The 14585-nt window shown below is 37.0% G+C and overlaps 1 protein-coding gene across 2 annotated transcripts in view; it reads left to right on the top strand.

The window, feature by feature from the left end:
• The window catches only part of ARHGAP24 (Rho GTPase activating protein 24), a 421803-nt gene that overhangs the window by 190518 nt on the left and 216700 nt on the right, over nucleotides 1-14585 (top strand). The window contains exon 1 of one of the 2 annotated variants that reach the window (XM_059173421.1): nucleotides 9721-9965. The exons of the other annotated variant lie outside the window; for it this stretch is intronic. The gene's annotated coding sequence lies outside the window, so the exon portion shown is untranslated. Of the gene's footprint in view, nucleotides 1-9720; nucleotides 9966-14585 lie in introns of those variants that run through there. 2 annotated transcript variants of the gene reach the window in all.

Below are 14585 nucleotides of genomic sequence, written 5' to 3'. Positions count from 1 at the left end.
TAAAAATGTAAGAGAAGGTAAGAGGAGAAATGGGAGGAACAATAATGAGAATCTCCTATATGTTTTCACCTGAGAATCCAAAAATAGTAAAGGCTCCAAACATAGGATTAAATAAATAAATAAGTAAAAGATAGCATCTGTGTGTATGTGTGTGTACATATTTAAAAAATATTTTTTTCCTAGCCCTGCCTGGTAAGAGGGTCTGGAAGCAGTGGCATGAATATTCAGCACTTGGTTTCTCACCGTGCTCCATTAAAATGAATCAAGTAGAAAGATTTAAGTCTGAGATAGGGAAAGTATAGCAAAGGCTGGCACAGCTTGTTGCATTGGAAATAAGAAGTATTCGAAGAATGACAGCGACATAGCCAAAGGACAGAGGAGCCAGCCTGAAAGGTTCTCATTGGCCAAATTTGAAATAACTTGAGTATTAAACTACATAATAAATAGTCAACCAATTTAATAAACCAATTTAATAAATTAAAATCCATAGATTACTTATTAATTTAAATGAATAAATGGATGTGATAGGCAAAGCTCTTTCTTACAATAGAATGCCAACTAATAAAATAGAAGGAATGAAAAACTTAGAACATTGTATGGATGCTAACAGTACTGGAGGAGAGTATGATAAAAAAAAAATAGACCAGAGTTATCTGGGAAATCTGACATCATATGTCCCCAGATATGATGCAGTGAGAAGGTGTGACACAACATTACTTCTTTGGTATTTCTGCTAAAATTGCACAACTCATATCTAGTCATGAGGAGAGATTAGGCAAATCGGAACTGAGACACATTATAAAAATAATTTATTTGTATTCCTAAAAAATTTCAAGATCAATAAAGACAAAGAAAGGTTATTTTTTAAAGATTTTATTTATTTATTTGATAGACAGAGATCACCAGTAGGCAGAGAGGCAGGCAGAGAGAGAGGAGGAAGCAGGCTCCCTGCTGAGCAGAGATCCCGATGCAGGGCTCGATCCCAGGACCCTGGTTTCACGACCTGAGCCGAAGGCAGAGGCTTTAACCCACTGAGCCACCTAGGTGCCCCAAAGGTAGCAATTCTTGACACCTGATACAAAGAGGAATGGATACTAGGAATGTCAATTCACACGTGGTTATTTCCTGGCAGCTTCTCCCACATTGGTGCCATTATGGTACTTGGTGTGCTTCATCTGTTCATTCAAATCAGTAAACATTTATTAGATGCTCATCTTGCTAAGCATCTTGACTGCCAATAAGATATTGCACTTATTTTTCTTAGCCACCTGATAAATTGTACAGAGAAGTCCAAGGGCTTAAGGATGGAAGAGAGAGATTTTATGACAGGAAAAGAAGACACATTTATTATTATACTTGCTTGCTTGCCTAAAGATGAACAAATTTAATAACTGCCAAGTATTAGAGTAAAGGAAGATAACATTCTTTTTTCAAGACCAGATTTGTGGATGTCCATGTGTAGGTATGTGTGCAAACATACATGTATGTGAAGAGAGAGATCATCTGAATGGATGCAGAGTGAATGGTTGATAGTAATTAATCCGTAAGAATAGTATTAGAGGCTCAGTTTGTTAAGTGTCTGCCTTTGGCTCAGGTCATGATCCCGGGGTCCTGGGATGGAGTCCCAGGTTGGGCTCCCTGCTCAGCGGGGAGTCTGCTTTTCTCTCTTCTTCTGATTGTGGCTCCCCCTGCTTGTGTTTTCTCTCTCTCTCTCTGTCAAATAAATAAATAAAATCTAAAAAAAAAAAAAAAAAAGAATAGTATTAGAGAGGATTGAGTGGCTAGTAATCTTAAATTTTATGTTACATACTTTTTTATTGCATGTGGCTTTTTATAAATAAAGAAGGGTATTACTTTATGAATTGAAAAATCATAAAAATAATATAAGGAAAAAATTTTGTTTGGCTTCCTTATATTTGGTTACATTAAAGTTTGAGGTCCAAAAGCAGAAGATTGATGGGCAATTTGTTTTCATTATTTTCTGAATCATGCTTGTGTACCTAGGGACTTGTCAAAGATTACAAAACAGAGAGGCAACTCCTGTATTCATTTCTAACAGTCTTATATAGTAAATGTGTATTCATTCTTTCCTCGTGAAAAATGACAGTCACATTACACTTCCAGAAGAAATCCTTTTTTGTATAGATTTAGAAAGCTTGATCCTTTGTGTGTTCTGGGACCCCAAATTAGCTGAATACTTAAAAATTATTAAGCACAATGTGGTTTGGCATTTTATATCTGATGACTTTTCTCCTAAGAAAATTTTAATAGTCCTCCTATTATACATTAAAAAATGAAACATCTCCCCACTGCCTATGTTTATATTCTTGGGAGTCTTAAAAAAATTATTATTGTTACCATCACAGTTGTTTCATCAATAACCGACTGTTTTAATTTCTTTATGATGCAAAAGATATCTTCCCAGACCTCACAGATAAGTAAACATTAAGCAAATTTAAAACATATGGGAGATAATTATCTCAGAGAATAGCCGAATTTTATATCTGAAAGAACTTCCAAGGTAATCTTTCTAAATCCTCTCATTTTATATGGGAGAAACCCAGGGCTGGGAAGAGTCAAGTGTTCTGTCCAAGGTCACACAGCTAGTTGATGACAGAACTAAGGTTGGAATCCTAATTAATTTTGCCTGGTATCTCCTGTCTCTCCCTGGGAATGTTTGTTTCCCATGCTATGCCTATCCTTCCCTTTATCTAGCCTATGAAGGAATCTTGCCATATAAGGAAGAATGTCCTCAACTCTGGAAAGAATTCAGGAATTGGTGGGAGAGTACACTGAGATTTGATTCAGTTTGGTGCTTCTTAATATTGACTCCCTCATCAAAAAATAAAGTCTGTACTTATTTTTAAATAACCAAAATAGGTAGGAGCACCCATGTATACCAATATATTTATATTTTATGGAAAATATTTATGTGAATACATTATATAGGAGACTAAACACTATATACCTGTTATCTGTGACTATCTTATAATGAAGAGTTATTTTTCATCTTTATGTATCATTTTCTAATAAACTATGGAACTAAATTAATTAATATATCTCAAATAATTCAGTTGATTTGGCCGTTGTATATCTATCAAACACCTTGTCCAAGTTGTGTAAGAATTCTTGACTTTGCTTATCTTGCCTCACTTTAAAACCTATGACCTCATTCTTGATATTACCGTCACCTGAAGATCAGGTTTAATGTCAGCCTCTAGGTAAGGTGATGTACATCCATGTTTGCCTGTAAGAGTCCTGATGATTATCTGCTATCCTGTTGTAATTAATATTAGTGTCTCCTTTTACTCTCAAGATTCAAGGTTTGGGTACTAAATTGTATAGTTATCCTACCCACAGTCCATGTAAAATATGCTAGAGAAGGAACTTTTCTCCTCCAACTTTAAGGCAAATTTCAGCATTTTCTCCTGCTTGAGCTACATCTGCCCCTTCCTGTTTCCAGTGTCTTAAGAACTGTACCTTCTGCCTTCCAAGATTCATTGAAACTGATTTATCTTTCAAACACCATTCTACTCAAAACTCAGTATTTGACTTGATTGAACTAGAGTATGTCAACTCCACTTCCATTTTGGTTTCACCTGGCCATCCTCGTATAGAGTGTGAATAAATCTTCCAGGCTTAAAAATAAATAATCAAAAGGAATTTGATGAGGATTTGTGCTTTGCAGGGTCGCTAAATGTGTTGTTCCATAGAAACAGCACAAATCCAATTGTTTGTGTGTTGGATCTCAAATTAGAACATGCTCATACCTGGAAAACCTGAATAGTCTTGCATGGGAACCTCTTAAGGTACTGCCAAATTATATTCCAAACAACTTCTTTAAGTCTGAGTTTAAGAAGTGTCCAAAATGTATGATCTCCTCAAAGGGCCAGGCAATTTAGTGTAGAGAATATGGGTTTTGTCGTCAGATGGACATGAGATCAAATGTTGCTATCTCTCAAGTTTGAGCCTTCCATTTCCTCATCTGTGAATGGGGAGAACTTACTTATATAAGATCTCACTAGAGTTTTCATGCAGTTCTAATACTGGATACACTTTTCTCTAATGATTTTATAGCGGTTTTGGAAGTGATTTTGGCTTACTCACCTCTTCCTACCTGTGAGAAAATGTAAATTATCTTTTGGTGCCTCTCTTTTGGGTCTCTCTGTCCCTACGGCCTAATTGCAGACCATCACAATGTCTTACTTGAATAAAGAAACAACGTCCTAAGTAGTCTAGTCCTTCAAGTCACCTCTCCCTAAATTCTTTCTCTACTTAGCATTATTAAAACAAAGTATCCACTGTTTAAAAATTTTCAGTAGCTCCCCCATTGCCTTCAGGATAAAAAACAAATTCCTGAGCCTTTTGCCTATATTTCCTTCTGCATATTTCATCTATTAGTCTATGTCTTTCATTCCACATTCCAGCTCTATAGAAATTCTTGAAGTGACCCAAGTGTGCCCTATCTCCTGCCTGGAATGTTAATCCTCTCCCTCTCCTGCATTCAGAATGTAGGTTTCATCCTCTCAAAAAAGCCTTCTTTGCTCACTTCCCATCTTGAGTCCACACTGCTTTGATGTGCTTTCTGGTAATGCTGTGCTTATCTCCACCAATAGTCCATAAATTTCTCTCACTTCCAAAGGGTTAGCCTCCTGACATTGAATTTTGTCTTTTTCTTTAAAACACAGCATGTTATTTGGACTCAATAAATCTGGCTTTCAGTAAATTGAAGGAAGGAAAGAAAGAAAGAAAAGGGGGAGGAAAGAAGAAATTTTACCTTCTTTTCCTAGAGAAATTTGTATTCTGGATAAAGAATTAGTATCCCTTGAGATAAAAAGGAATAATTACACAAAACTCACTACCTGACACGGAGCCTTGTCCATGGAAGGCAATCACTAAATATCTGTAGCTTGGATTCACTGACTCACCAAATGCCATCTATGAATTTAGATTAACATGCAATCAGTACCATAGGAAAAGGACATTTCTTTCAAAAATGGTTTTAAATGATGTTATTTGCTATCAAGCTGCAGTAGTGTTCAGACAAGAGTTTTCTTCTACCTAGGTGTGTCCTCGGGGGGAGGTAGGGCAGCTGCAGTGGTATGTGGGGACAGGGGGGGTGTCATTTTTTTCCAAACAAACAACTTTTTGTGGCCGCCATCACACCAGCCACCTTCCTGATACCGTGGGACCTGGAGTCTACTAAGGCAGTCATATTATCCCACAATGTGCCTGAGCCACAGGACCCAGAGAGGCTGACTCACGAGAACAGGTCATTAGGAAGCAGTAGGACCTGAGACGGGAGAGGAAATCTAATTTACAGCTCGCTGGAGAGCTCTGAGTCAGCGTGGAGGAGAACCGAGATGGAAGATTAAATTATCTGTGAGCTCACTTCTCTAAAATTATTTAGTCTGTCCCTTTTTTCATTTAGAAAACATATGCTGCGAATGCAAGGATTTAGCTCCTGCTTCTGAAGAGTTGGCAACTGAGAGCAGTTTCTTGAAACCACCTGGAAAGGATAGAATTAGCTTTAGGATATCTGCTATTCCAATAAGGGCCACGACTATCGAGTTCAGGAAATGGAGGAGATGTCCGGAAGCTCTTAGGACCTCCTAGCAGCTCAAGGATATATGCTGGACTTTGTGTTAACAAAATTCAAGGGTTTCGAGGCACCATGCCTAGATGCAGCCTCCTAGAGCCCAGCAGGGGCTCTTTCCTTATTTCCTGCAAATGCCTAGCTGCTTGAGCCTCAGGGAGACTTGAAGAGTTCAGTCAATTGCAGAAGTACATTAGTCCTTGCCTTCATGCTCGTGGACTTCTGTTGGACGTTTGTTGACCGAAGAGTAGTAACCCAGGCAACAAATATAATTCATTCACTCAAGAAATATTGGTCAAATACCTACATAGGAGACACTGCTCTGAATACTGGTGATAATGTGGTTTAAAAAGCCTAAATATTATGTTTCTGATCTTATCTATAACTTCCAACACATTTCTGATTTATAAAACTCATTCTCAAAGAGATACTGTAAACATAATTAAACTGACGAATTAAGTGAATGAATAAATACAAAAGGCACCCAAGATAATTTCAGAGAGTAGTAAGTGCTATGAAGAACAATTAAAATAGAAAAACGGGGCAGAGAGTATGCGTATGTAAGGGTCGGGGGAGATGATCAGCTAGTGATCAGGAAATCTTTTTTCTTGGGAAGAAGCATTTGAAATGAGTCTTTTTTTTAAATATTTTTATTTATTTATTTGACAGAGAGAGACCACATGCAGGCAGAGAGGCAGGCAGAGAGAGAGAGAGGAAGAAGCAGGCTCCCTGCCCAGCAGAGAGCTGGATGCGGGACTCGATTCCAGGACCCTGAGATCACGACCTGAGCTGAAGGCAGCAGCTTAACCCACTGAGCCACCCAGGCGCCCCCTTGCAGTCTCATTAAATGGTAGTCCCTCAAAGATCAAGGGGCAACATCCTAAACAGATGGAACAACAGGAACAACAGGTTAGGGAACAGGAAAGATAAACAGGGGTGAAATTACGTGAGGCCTCAGAAGCCATCGTCAGGCATTTGGACTTAGTCTGCAAACAGTGGGAAACCATTGCAGGGGTAAAGCAAGAGAATGATAGGAAACCATTAGAAGCCATGGAATGGGGTGATGGGAAACCACTGGAAGGTGTGAAGCGGAGGAATTATGGGTAGCTATCAGACCGTATAACGGGCCCTGGCTGCTGCGAGGAGAATGGCTTTTGAGAGGAGACAGGCAACAAAGTAAGCGTGAGCTTGAACTGAAGAGAGTTGGTGCTTAAGGTTTTTATGTGTGTGGTTCCCTGAGACTATTAAAAATGTCCACGTGTGATATCTCCTCCCGAGCACAGAATATTATAATCCAGTAGCTGCTATCACAAAAGCGCTCTCTGGGATTCCTTAGGAAAAGTCTTCCTCTAGTGTTACTGTAAACCTGAAAACTAAGAGGAGATCTCAGAGTCAAGAGAACTCCAACTGTCTTGCCTGTGTTAATATAGTCTGCCCCGGATTTCACCTCTGCTGTAAGTACCTCTCCCATCAGTGAAATTCAACTCTACATATCCAGGCTTCATAACACAGTAACTAGTCCCCACTAAACTATGCTAGGATTCTCAGATCCAGAGCATGCCCAGAGTAGGGCAACCTGGAGTATGTCCAAGGGACCTAAAAATAGAGGAACAATTTTTTTTTTAAATGTTTGTATGTCACTGTGTTATTTTAGATTGTGTTCGAATTCTCATATTGACAGCACATGCTTCCCTTCCAATGGGGAGAAACAAACCGTGTCATGAATTACAAAGTCCGTTCAAGGACCAATTTCCTGTTGCTGGCACTGGTCACCAAAATTGCTAGTTCCCTCTTTGCTGAACCTATTTTGAGAGACTTTGGTTCTTGCATTTAATACCTATAATCTGTTGTCTGTGGCTCAGCCCACTTCTGTTCCAAACAACCTGCTTGTATGTGACTCCTCTTTACACCTTCCTTCCTGAGTCCAGTCCAGAGCCCTGAATCATCCTGACTCATTCCATCTAAATCTCTGTGTCTCTCTCCTCACAGCCTACTTCTCTTTCAAGGCTTATTAAGATTTCCTTCCTGTTCCTTCTCACAGACAAAAGGCAAAATGTTTAAATTAAAAGTTTAAGAAGTAAAAGAGAAAGAGGGGATTCTTTTAGTAAACCCCAGTCATATGTATCAGAGTGTCAAATTTTAATCAGACTTGAGGTATCAGTGCTATATATAAATGTAGATGTTGATGTCTTTGTGACTTATATTTGCACAGAGCTCAGTCAGACAAAATTAATTGAGATTGGAAGGAGATGAGGATCCTGCCATTGTGTAAAAAAGTATAAAGTATGGTTTACAAGATTTCTTTCTCAACTATTACGTATTTTGAATCAGCTGCTTATTTGTCATTGTTGGAAAATTGATACAGTACCTATTAATTACTCAACATTTTGGAAAACACGTTTCAAAAACCACATATCACTTTAAAAATATACTTTTATAACTATTTAATCACATTGCACTATTTTCTTCCAAAGACCAGGGTCAGAGTAGATATGATATCATTTTAAATGTAGATGGGCAATATAAAAAAAACTGAATTTCTGCGCTAAACAGTGTGTCACAATTTAAAATGGGTTTGGGGTGGTCTGAGCATTTGCCAAATTGTGTCTTTAAATTGTAGTTTGTAATTTAGATTTTAGTAGTTTAGGGAGTCAGATCCAACAGAAAGATGAATAGTGCCCAGAGCAATTTCCACCTGGGCCATTTCATATTTTGACGTATCTGACCCTAGGATGGAGGATGGTTGTTGTTGAGAGTGGGCAACTCAATGGAGAGAATGTAAATAAATTTGGGGCACATGCTTATAATATGAGAATGGATAAAAAGATAGTTATGGAAAATTGGCCTTACTTCCTAAGTAAACCCTTAGATTTTATTTGACAACTATACACTTATCTATAAAAGTTATTGCTTGTCACCATATTCCACAAGGGAAGGAAACTATATTAATGTTCAATTAATATTTGCTAAATAAGGACATGAATGAATAAATGAATCAATCAATACATTATAGAGAGGAAAACTTAAAAATATATTATAATAAGAATATCATTCCTTCAGTTAGAGAAAAATAGTTTCTTTATATATAAGTAGGAAATGTTATGTGAAAGATATCGAATAAAAATTATTGTGCTGCTTCTCTTATTTAACAAAATATGTAATTAAAAATAACAAGAATAAACTTGCACGTATGGCTAAAAAAATATCGACAAACTGGAAGTAGGGATCTGTGGTGATAGTATTGTGTTTCTAGTTCAATACCACTGATACTGGGTAGAAATATGAGGGGCGCCTGGGTGGCTCAGTCAGTTAAGTGACTGTAATCAGCTCAGGTCAGATTCCCAGGTTTCTGGGATTGAGCCCCAGGCTCCCTGCTCAGTGTGGAGTCTATTTCTCCCTCTCTCCTGTCTCCCTCCCCGCCCTGCACTTGTACTCTCTTTCTCACTCTCTCTCAAGTAAATAAGTAAATAAATTCTTTTCTTAAAAAAGAAATATTAAAGAGTAACACCTGTCATAGCATCATCCCTTATAGCCCTCTATAAGGACTAAAGTATGTCAGCATCCTGAGACATAAAATATTATGCAAAATCAACAAACAGTAAGGTGTTTCCTAAATCTTCAAGAAATTGGGCATTATAGAGAATCTTACAGTATTGAGGATTTTAAAGTGGAATGAGATGTTCTCTCTGAGAACAGATGGTTCTCACATTGTAGTTGTGTTACTGTTCCCTGCCAAATCCTGTGGGTATTATTCAAGGTAAACCATTTCCTTTGGGTATACTAGAGTAGTAGCAAGAGCATTGAATTGGCAGTTGTGAAACCTGGTAACTATTCTTAGCTGCAGCATTAATTAGCTATGTGAATGATCTTGTACAAGTCATATTTTCTTTGAGTGTCAGTTTCCTGATCTAAAAAATTAGGGCATTGGGCTAAATTATATTTAAGATCCTGATACTCTTTCTATGGTTCTTCTTCTTTTTTTTTTTTTCCTCTTTTTCCAAATGCTCAACTACTACATTATTTAAGGTATATTTCCTGGTTCTTTCTTTCTTTTTTTTTTTTTTTTTTCTTCTTCCTCCCCTCTCTGTCTCTTTCTTCAATATATGGGATAGGAGGACACTGACTAAGTCTGAGGGGCAGGAGGAGGAAGAAAATTAGCTACAGGAAAGGTTTATATCCCTCTCTACAAGAAAACTTAAATATAGCTACTACAGCTTTGAAAGGAATGGTTTATGTCCAAACAGCATTTTCCAGACAAGCTCTGTACTTTTTTGCCAACAGAATTAACTTTAAACTGAACGCAGTAGACAGTTAAACAAGAGTCGGCACTGGAAACAGCTGTGAGTAGACAAGACCAGTTACTTATAAGGTACTGTTTTTTACTCACTGAAATCTCCTTCAGGGTTTGTTTGCTTGGGGCACAAGTATTCCGTGGTCCTTTGACCTTTCCCCACTCCTTGCCTCTTTTCTGAGAGAAAACACGCTCTTTAAAGTACCTTAGCTTCTTTGCTGTACTGTTTTGTGGCTGTTGATATTTGAAGCTACTAGGATTTGGTTTTGTTTTGTTTTGTTCTCAGGAATCTAATGGTCGTTGTTGTTATTTTATTTTGAAGCTTAGTTTATCTTTGTCCTTTTTTGTATCTTGTCATGGGTGGTTTTATGTTTTGTTGTTCATGTTGGATAAAGAAAGATAGGCTGTAATATTGCGGAATGTGCAGAATGCTCTTGACTGAGGGGGAGGGATAGGTTAATTCATCTTCGACTGGAAGTATAGAACCAGTATAGAGCCAATCAGGAGGACCAAGACAGAGCAGCTCCAGGCACTTTAAACTGACTCAAGAAAGGCTCACGACCTCATCACAGTTTGGTGGATCTGACCTGGAAAACACATAATTTTGAATTAGGATTTTACCTATAATCTACTTCTATCATTAATTATTCATTTTAACCACTCCTTCCCTTCATTTCTACTTATTTAAAAATATTCTGACAAGCCTTTTTAAAAAATTTTTCATATGAAGTTTATCTTCTTTAAAATCATCTGCCTTAAATGGACATTTCCAAGATTTCAAATCACTGAGCTATGGAGGCTCTCAGAGCAGAAGGGGAGTAGCCCAGAATGGCAGAGGGGTAGACAGAAGGGAACCACTATCATCTGAAGTGTCACTCTTTCCCCGGAGGCCCGACTAGCTAATAGGTAATTCTTGCTGCTGGTCAATAAACAAGCAATGAGACAATTAAGGAGGTCTACATTTGTGGACTTTCCAAAAAGTGAAGCTTACGAGTTTACCACGGAAAACTCCAGAAGCCTTAGAATTTAGCCATTTTTGGATAGTTAACTTTCTGAGATCTAGTATATATTTTGAGATCTCTCTGGAGGGAACTAAATTCAATTTAATATTCTCTGAATTACCCAGCCTTCTCATCATGGATATACAATGTAGAATTATTCTATAATGTAATGATACATTGGGGGCTTATTCTGTGGTATATAAGGCTATTACATCTTATGTCAAAAAGTCATGTAATCACTATGCTTTTTTAAATGGTATTATTTTTATAGGATTTTTTTTTCTTTCTGTGTCCAGCATCCATATGGAAGGGTGACTTCGTATGGGTGTGGACCGTTTGCCTTCTTCTAACAATATCTTTCAACCTCAACCACGTCTTTATAATTATTATTATTTTTTTGTGCTGCGCACAAGAAAACCGGAAAAAAAAAAGAGTTTGTTAAAAAAAATTATGGAAAGAATGAAAAGCAGTAACTTTATCTGAGGGCCCAAGAGATTCTCTTATGAGGAAAGTGGATGTGCCGAAGTGCATCGACACAGTGACATCTATTTTAGGTGCTCAGGAGACTTTTGGTTTGTGTCCAAGTCCTTAGTTGTGTTCTGTAGAATAATTTGCCATGGAAGTGGCTCTGGGATAAGGAAGGCATTACTGCATCAGATACAGAAAGTGCTGTTTGTTCTCCTTTTTAATAAAGTTATTGGAGGTATATGTCAAGGAATCAGTGACTAACCACATCTCAAGGGGCCAATTTAATATTAATCAAGCACTCAGTATTTTATTTTAGTTCCATTTACACATGCACTGTTCACATGCATGCACAACTGGGAAACAGCATCGTAACGCTTTGTAAGACAGAGTTAGGGAAGAGGAAAAAATATTCATCATTGAGTCCATGCAGTTCTTCTCTGTGGAGATTATGTTTCAAGGGGAAAAGATATATTTTTCATTCATCTCGATAATGTCTTGATTTCTTTACCTGTAACATCCTCACTTGCAATTTCTTGTAAGTTGAAAATATTATGAAGCACTGAATTTTGTAGCAGAATATGTTTCCTTACCTTTATTTTTTTTATGTTGTGCTCTGCAGAGCAAAAAGAATCACTGTTTTCTCAGTGATCTTGATAATTAATTGCACTTTACCCCTGAGGAAAATTGAAACTGGCTATATTAGATAAACACACGAAGCTAGAAACTGAGTCCAGGGCAATTCTAAATTCCGACTTTAAGTAGCCCATTGCTAATGACCATACAACTTTATTTAGAATTGTGTGTGAGGACTTTTTTCTTGGGGGCCTTTTTTGCTCACACTAGGTGTTAAATACGAGTTTTATCTAGTCACTGTAGAAATTGTTACTGGGTGTTCAAGCATCTTGCAGTGTAAATGACATACTCTTTAAGTTTGAAACCATGAGTTCAGGGACTGCCTTTTGTCTGCTACATTGAATTTAATTTCCATGTAAGTTCAGAACATTGTCTAAAATCGAGAGGTTTTGCTTATTTTTGTTCCCTCATTCTTTCCGTTAAGAATGGGTCATTTTAGGGGCACCTGGGTGGCTCAGTGGGTTAAAGCCTCTGCCTTCGGCTCAGGTCATGATCCCAGGGTCCTGGGATCGAGCCCCACGTCAGGCTCTCTGCTCGGGGATCCTGCTTCCTCCTCTCTCTCTCTCTGCCTGCCTCTCTGCCTACTTGTAATCTCTGCCTGTCAAATAAATAAATAAAATCTTTAAAAAAAAAAAAAAAGAATGGGTCATTTTAAAATAAAATGTTATTCCAATTGAAACATAATTCTTTAAAATTGAAAATAATGCTATTTTAAGTCAATACAATAAAGCTTTTTGTAAATACTTGATTGAGTCTTTCAGTTTAATCAAAATATAATTTTCACAGGCTTACCTAATTGGGAAATCTGACATATGAAAGGATATGTATTTTATAAGGAGAACTATACTATCACAAGACCTAAGCTTAAAATTCCTGGAAATTCAGTGCTGTGATGAATATACACAAATGGAGACTTCCATTTAGAAAGTGCTTTTTACAACTAGGAAGAGAAGAAGCCTGTTAGTGTTCCTGATAGTGCTTTATAAGGGTCTTTCTTGAAACTGCCTTGTGAGAAGACTCAGAACATAGTCCCTCATGAATTAGAATTCCGTGAGCAAATGTATTTCAAGGAGCTGCCAAGTCCCATGCTATAGGTTGTGGGCATGGAAGAGAAGCCATCAATATTGCCTTCGCTGTTGAACAGAGAAAGAGACAGTAACTTTCTTCTCATAAAAATCAAAATTGAGTTCATTTTTCAACTTCAGCCTCTCAGTAAAGATGCTCAAATTGACACTAGTATGTTCTTCTATGTTGCCCTTTGCTTAATGTACTAAACTGGACAATTTAAGAGGTGATATGGTCAAAGACTGGCATTCATTTTGTTCATTTTAGTCATGCAATAAATGTCTGTTGAATGAATATAACTTCCAATCCTTGAATTAAAAGGGCATTAACAAAAAATAATACTAAACTCACTATATTTTACTTCATGTTTTATTATTGAAGTATTTGTTATTTAGTTTACTGTTGGGTTATGCTAAAATGTAAAAACTTCATTAAGCATCACCATTAATAACTAAATTTCTATGTGTTTTCTAACAGCAATTTAGAACTATGAATTGTTATAGGTGCTTACAGTCAGTAGTAATTTAAAAAAGTAGAGTTGGAAGACATGAAGGCATCAGCCTTTTTCCTCTACCCTTTGTTTATTTTGCTGGTATTGTGGCATTTATAATTCATTTATTACAAGCAGATGTCTCTTTTTAAAATTAATATTATTAGTAATATTATTACATGAATATTATTAATATTATTTTATCAATATTATTTGATTTATTATTATTACTGGGAAAAACAGTGAGATATTAGGACAGATAAATGTGCCTGAGTCTAAGACAGTTTTACAGGCCAAATATTATTTTGGTGATCTTAAAATTGTAGAAAGTAATTTTTGAAGAGTATGTAAGTTGTAGAGCTGTAGGCAAACAGTGATATCTTTCCAAACTAACAAAAATAATAATAATGACTTTAGGAAGCAATTTCCATTTTGCTTTAGCTTCTCTCTCCAACCTGCTTGCTTTTGAGTATGTTTAATACAAAGATGTGTTCTGCGGTCCTTCTTTGCAGCATAGCTTGAGTCCGGCAGGGAAGATAGCATCCATACGTCCTCCATCTGCATCCCTGAAAATGGTAGAAGTTGAATTGAATACAGTGGAAAGGAAAACAACCTCCCTGCCAACCTGGGGTATAAAATGCCCTATATAACTCACAAGAAAGGAACAACTTTAATGATTATGGAGAGAATAACAATTATAAAAGGAGAAATAAATTTTTAAAAAAGATTTTATTTATTCATTTGAAAGAGAAAGAGTGAAAGAGTGCATAAGCAGAGGGAGAGGGAGAAGCAGACTCTCTACTGAGCAGGGAGCCCCATGCAGGTCTCAATCCCAGGACCCGGGAATCATGACCTAAGCTGAAGACAGACATTCAACTGACTGAGCCACCCAGGTGCCCCAAGGATAAATAAATTATTGTCACCAATTTCACTCTCTAGTGGGTTCATTCCTGTTGTCAGATTTCTTTCTCTATCTGTTTATATAATATAGTATCAATATTTTGTTTTGTTTTACTTTTACAAAATTGGTTTAAAACTGCA

This window comes from Mustela lutreola, chromosome 1 (assembly GCF_030435805.1).
Source record: "Mustela lutreola isolate mMusLut2 chromosome 1, mMusLut2.pri, whole genome shotgun sequence".
Classification (NCBI taxonomy): domain Eukaryota; kingdom Metazoa; phylum Chordata; class Mammalia; order Carnivora; family Mustelidae; genus Mustela; species Mustela lutreola.
Note: the sequence above shows the minus strand (reverse complement) of the source record. Positions and strands in the feature narration are given on the sequence as shown.